Source organism: Moschus berezovskii, chromosome 18, assembly GCF_049115385.1.
Source record: "Moschus berezovskii isolate FMDL1 chromosome 18, NW_MosBer_1.0, whole genome shotgun sequence".
In the NCBI taxonomy this organism is placed as follows: Eukaryota; Metazoa; Chordata; class Mammalia; order Artiodactyla; family Moschidae; genus Moschus; species Moschus berezovskii.
In genome coordinates this window covers 56004254-56010253 of record NC_142477.1, presented here as the reverse complement: position 1 = coordinate 56010253, position 6000 = coordinate 56004254, and the positions used below count along the sequence as shown (strand labels likewise).

General features: G+C 41.5%; 1 long non-coding RNA gene across 1 annotated transcript in view; it reads right to left on the bottom strand.

Moving 5' to 3' along the window:
• Window positions 1-3858: 3858 nt before the first annotated feature.
• The window catches only part of LOC148774994 (uncharacterized), a 322880-nt gene continuing 320738 nt past the window's right edge, over window positions 3859-6000 (bottom strand). The window contains exon 5 of the long non-coding RNA XR_016035207.1: window positions 3859-4016. This is a non-coding gene — a long non-coding RNA (uncharacterized LOC148774994). The remainder of the gene's footprint in view (window positions 4017-6000) is intronic.

The window sequence follows — 6000 nt, the reverse complement described above, 5'->3', positions numbered from 1 at the left end:
GCCAGGCCTCCCTGTCCATCACCAACTCCCGGAGTTCACTCAAACTCATGTCCATTGAGTCAGTGATGCCACCCAGCCATCTCATTCTCTGTCTTCCCCGTCTCCTCCCGCCCCCAATCACTCCCAGCATCAGGGTCTTTTCCAGTGAGTCAACTCGTCGCATGAGGTGGCCAAAGTATTGGAGTTTCAGCTTTAGCATCAGTCCTTCCACTGAACACCAGGATTGATCTCCTTTAGAATGGATTGGATTGATCTCCTTTAGAACGGACTGGTTGGATGTCCTTGCAGTCCAAGGGACTCTCAAGAGTCTTCTCCAGCACCACAGTTCAAAAGCATCAATTCTTCGGTGATCAGCTTTCTTCACAGTCCAACTCTCATATCGATACATGACCACGGGAAAAACCATAGCCTTTACTAGACGGACCTTTGTTGGCAAAGCAATATCTCTGCTTTTTAATATGCTATCTAGGTTGGTCATAACTTTCCTTCCAAGGAGTAAGCGTCTTTTAATTTCATGGCTGCAATCAACATCTGCAAAAATATACAATATATACATATAACATATATAATGCATTAACATATTTATAATATGTCAATATATACAAATCTAAAAAGACTAAAAGGACTATTACTATCCTACTAAATCAAGTAACAATGAATTATACATGTAAATATGAATGGTCCATTTATGCATTCAACAAATATTTTCAGACTGTCAGATTTTGAACTTATCCTCAGTGATAGCTTATACATCTACCAAAAGCAAAACACTTGCAGGTCACAAGGTTGAAGTAGGCACATTCTTTGCATCTTCTGAGATTAAATTTAAAGCGGGTTAATTGTGTTTGAAATGTGATGTCTCTGAATAAGATTTGGTTTGGCTTTCTCTGTGGACCAATGGTTAGGAAATTCCGAAACTGAACATTTGGGGTGAACATTGTACAGAATATCATCAGAAGGAAGCTAATGGATTGTAACTCCATTTCCCCAGGAAAGTAGTAAAGGGTCCTGGAAACAACTGTAACACTTATACCAAGCAAAAATATTCTCCTGGAAGAGTATCATAAAGTTGTTCCAATCAGGTCATTAAGAAAATATTAGATCAAAAGTTGCCATTGAAACTGTTCTTTAGAAGAGTTCTACTGTCAAGCAGGAAGAAATGGACCATGTAATGTTTGGTGCTTTGGGATTTAAAAATAGCAAACTAATTCTTCCCCTGCAAGAGATTGTTGCAGGGGAAGAATTCTCTAATATGTTTGAACGTGATGACCTGCTACGTCTTCACCATCTCTCATCTCTGTGATTCACCTCTACTGCAGTTAAAAACACGATCAACATAAAGCCATGTGGGAACATGACCGACAGTAACAACAAAAATAATAACATCTGAGCTCCTTCCTTAGATGAAAGGCTCCATGTTTTTACAAAGCACTTTGCAAACATTATCTTTTTAATTCTCACAACACCCCGCATGTGTGGGAGGTAAGTATTATTATCTCATTTTGCAAATGGAGAAGTTAAGGTTCATGGAGTTTGACTTGCCTATAGCCACAAAACAAACCAGAGAGGGTATCTAATCTACTGACACTCATAAGTAAGCTGCTAGAAAACCAGATGCCTTGATAAAATATCAGGGGTCCAAATAAAGTTTGCTTCTGGTATATAGCAATGATATAAACAAGAAAAATGTGATAAAATCGCAATACTATGTAAAGGAATTAGAACAAGATGATATGAGGTTTAACAAAAGCTACAACGTATCAGTTCAGTTCAGTTGCTCAGTCATGTCCAACTCTTTGCAACCCCATGAACCGCAGCACACCAGGCCTCCCTGTCCATCACCACCTCCCGGAGTTTACTCAAACTCATGTCCATTGAGTTGGTGATGCCGTCCGACCAACTCATCCTCTGTTGTCCAGAAAAAATTAATTAGGGCACCTTTCTGAGTGATGGCTTTACAGAGGACAAGAAGAAGCAACAAAGAGTAAGGCTTCTGAATTATGTGACATTATTTTGAGAAAATTAAGAAGAAAATAAACATGAGAAAGACTGCCTGCTATTTTATCACAATGATAATCAGACTAACTGGAATTCTTTCTCTTTAAATATCCAGCTCTAAATTTTCAAACAGTAGTCACTGTACACAATGCTAGTTCTACACTTCAGCCTTAGAGCAAATACCTGGACTATGTGACCATGAAACAAAACAGTGATTGAACCACAAATGAATGAGCAAATCAATGAACACATGGATAGACAAAATATTTTTTGAAAAAAGAACAAAAAAGGGAAAGAATAAAGGAAGAAAAATGTCAACAATGAGGGAGTCTGTCATTTTAGGAGGGCCAACATCTTCTGGATCGCCTCGGGCAGCTGTATTTCTTCACTCAAAGCACAGTTCAACTCATGCTAGGTATGCACTCTATATACTGCAGCTCCACCCGAACAAACTGAAGGCACTTGTCCTTTCAATCACTGTGAACACGTTACATATACCCTTTGGGCACCAGCTATTAGGTAGGGCCTGTGCTTCCAGGAGCCATGAAGATCCCGAGTTCTCTGGATTGAGACTGCTGAGTTAGAGGCAGGGATGGCTGTAAGGCAGAGGCAGCCTAGCAGAGTCTTATAAGCGTCCAAGCACCTAACCTAAAAGGGATAGCTATGTTAGCCTCTGCTTCCTCTCCCCTTGGATGTCTGGGGATTCTCCACATTCACTGTCTATGGTTAGATATCTGCTCTCTTATACTTCTGGAATATAACTATCAGTTGATGGGAATTCCTGAAACAGGAAGAAATTGACTAAGTAAGTAGAGGTAGGGTCAGAAGAGTTTCTGAGGAATGAATGTTCTTTTTTTTTAAGTTGATTTTATATATTTTTTTTCTGTTTCCACTCATGTATTAGTCTTTAGAGTCAGCAAACATGTAAAAACCAAGTCAAAAGCCTAGCACCATTCTGTGTACACAGGACACTACCATTCAGCACACTGATGCTGCTGCTAAGTCACTTCAGTCGTGTCCGACTCTGTGTGACCCCATAGACGGCCTCCTACCAGGTTCCCCCGTCTCTGCGATTCTCCAGGCAAGAACCCTGGAGTGGGTTGCCATTTCCTTCTCCAATGCATGAAAGTGAACAGTGAAAGTGAAGTTGCTCAGTCATTTAGGACTCTTAGCAACCTCATGGACTGCAGCCTACCAGGCTCCTCCATCCATGAGATTTTCCAGGCTAGAGTACTGGAGTGGGGTGCCATTGCTTTCTCCGATTCAGCACACTGACACATTCTTATTACTGGCACAGCAATAAATGCCACGGTGATAAGAAGTGTGAGAGCCTCAGGAAGTCCTGAGTTTCTGCTCCCTCTTGGACCAGAGATGGGGACACTGCACTTTCAATCTGTAGGCACTTACCTTGTCCAATTTACAATTCTTTGAAGTTCAGCCTTCATCCTAATCCAGGTAGTTATTGCCTTTACCATTTGTCTATACAATAAATGTATATTTTACAATTAGACAAAGCAAACATATTCCTCTATTGCATGTATTTAGATATTTTACCACATATTGCATATCAGCACATATATACATTTATTGTATACACACCGATTTGTTAAGAATTGCATTTGTCATTGTGGTGAATGCTGTGGTGAGTTCTGCTTCCTTCTTTCTCTTCCAAAGGACTGATTCCTAAGAGCACTATTTTACAAATGCCCCTAAACACCTATCTCCATCTCAGAATCTGCTTTCCAAGGATTCCTCCCAACATGCAACAATGATATTAACCAATGTTTCATACTGAAAACTCAAAATGATAAGATAATAAATATACGTACACGTGCTCAGTCATGTCCAACTCTTTGTGGCCCCATGAACTGTAGCCCGCCAGACTCCTCTGTCTGTGGAAATTTCCAGGCAAGAATACTGGACTGGGTTGTCATTTCCTCCTCCAAGGGATCTTCCCAACCCAGGGATTGAACCTGCATCTCCTGCATTGGAGGTGGATTCTTTACCACTAGCACCATCTGAGAAGATAATAAATATTTTAGTTCAAAGGCTGGACAGATCAAGGATGCCACAATAATGCCTAGATTTTCAGAGATGCAAAAATCTTCATGTTCAATAGAAAAATAAACCTTCAAAATGAATTCTGTATTTTTCAGAAATTGCCTGTATAGCATTTTAGGGTAATCTTGTTTGGAAATATACCCAAATGTTATTTTCATGTTCTTGGTGAGAAAACTGAATTCAATACTAAGTTATTTTTACTTGTACTCCATCACGATGGTTGCTTACTAAGAGATAAAAAATGTGGGGTTGTGAAAGGAGACCTAGGTTTAAGTACCAATGCCTCCACTTGCTATGCAGCCTTGGATAAGTCATTTAATCTAAGTCTCATTTCCCTCATCTGTCCCAGAAAAATTACCATAACAAAATGAAATGCATTACGTAATCTGCCCAGCTCAATGCTTGGCACATTATGTTAGCTAAATAAATGTTTGCTTTCCTTTGATGTTGAAGAGTAATGTTACTTTTTAACTTCACCATAAGGGAGGTTCACATTACAGTAAGACTATAAGGGAACACAGACAAGATTGTTATATATATGTATGATGTGACAGATATTTTTAAAAGTCTAGACCATATGAAACTTCATTGAAACCGTGTCAGATTTTAATTTTCCTCATCATATCTTCTAAAACTTGATTGCTCCCTAGGAGGTCCATGCATGTTAATTTCTTTCTTCATTTTAACTAAGGCCTCATGACAGGTAAACAGTTTCCAGGGCCTATCAGAAGTGAGTCCTCATATTTTTCATTCTGCCAGAGATCACTTAATTGATGGAATAATTTTAGTAACAATAGGCTAAGCAACATATTTAGACATTGACGTCTGTTCTCATTCACACATAATCTCGGTTTCCTCAAACTTAACCAGTCTGGTGGATTTCATTGATAAGCACTCAGATCTCACTGACTCATGCCCCAATATCCCATCAAGGCTCTTCCATTTCTCCTCTCATCCATTTCCCAGGAGCCTCTGCAGAGTGTTATGTGCTCTCACATGTGCTCACTGCAAGTCCTCTCATTCTCCAGGCGCCCTCATGGTGGCCCCACTTGAGAGTGCCATCTCAGGCTGTGGTTCCCACCATGACACTCTGGATACTTGGGCCAGGGAGCCTCTTCTGAGGTCCACAAAGCAAGCCTCAAGTAGCTGACACCACTCAGTGTGGCCGGTGGTCTTCAGTGCACTGAAGCTGTGCCATGCAGGGAGTTGAGGAAGATGAGGTTGGAGTGGCAGGCAGGAGTGGGCCCTGTCCATCCTGCTAAAAAGCTTGGGCTGCGCCTGCAGTTAGCAGGGAATCAGATAAGCATTTAAATAGGAGCTTAATGCATATGTTTGTATTTTAGCAACATCACTCTGATATATTATGCTAAGTCACTTCAGTTGATCAGACTCTTGGCAACACTATGGACTGTAGCCAGCCAGGCCCATCTCTCCATGGGATTCTCCAGGCAAGAATATTAGAGTGGGTTGCCACGCCCTTCTCCAGGGGATCTTTTCAACCCAGGGTTCGAACCCGCATCTCTTTCATCTCTTGCATTGGCAAGTGGGTTCTTTACCACTAGCACCACCCAGGAAGTCCCATCTAACAGATGGTGGAGGCTTTAACCCCCTAGGCAGTGGCAGAGTAGTCTCTGTGCTTTGAGGAAGGAAGCTGACCTCTCTTGGCTATGCATACCATCCTCCCATGTCAGCTAATTTCTAATTAGCTTGGGCCACTGATTGGTACTGGCAGGAGATCAGGAAGCAGAAGGAAAGAAAAATTCAGTATAATTCATCCACCCTCTCTGGGTCTCAGGTGACAATTCCAGCAGCTGCTGCATCTCTTCCTTGGCACGTGAGCAGGCCCCAAATCTGGCTTCTGCCCAAGGATCCCGCCCCATGCTCTGGGAACCCCACTTCCTCCTTTTGTCCCTCCAATCCAGGGCTGGTTGTAGCTTCCTG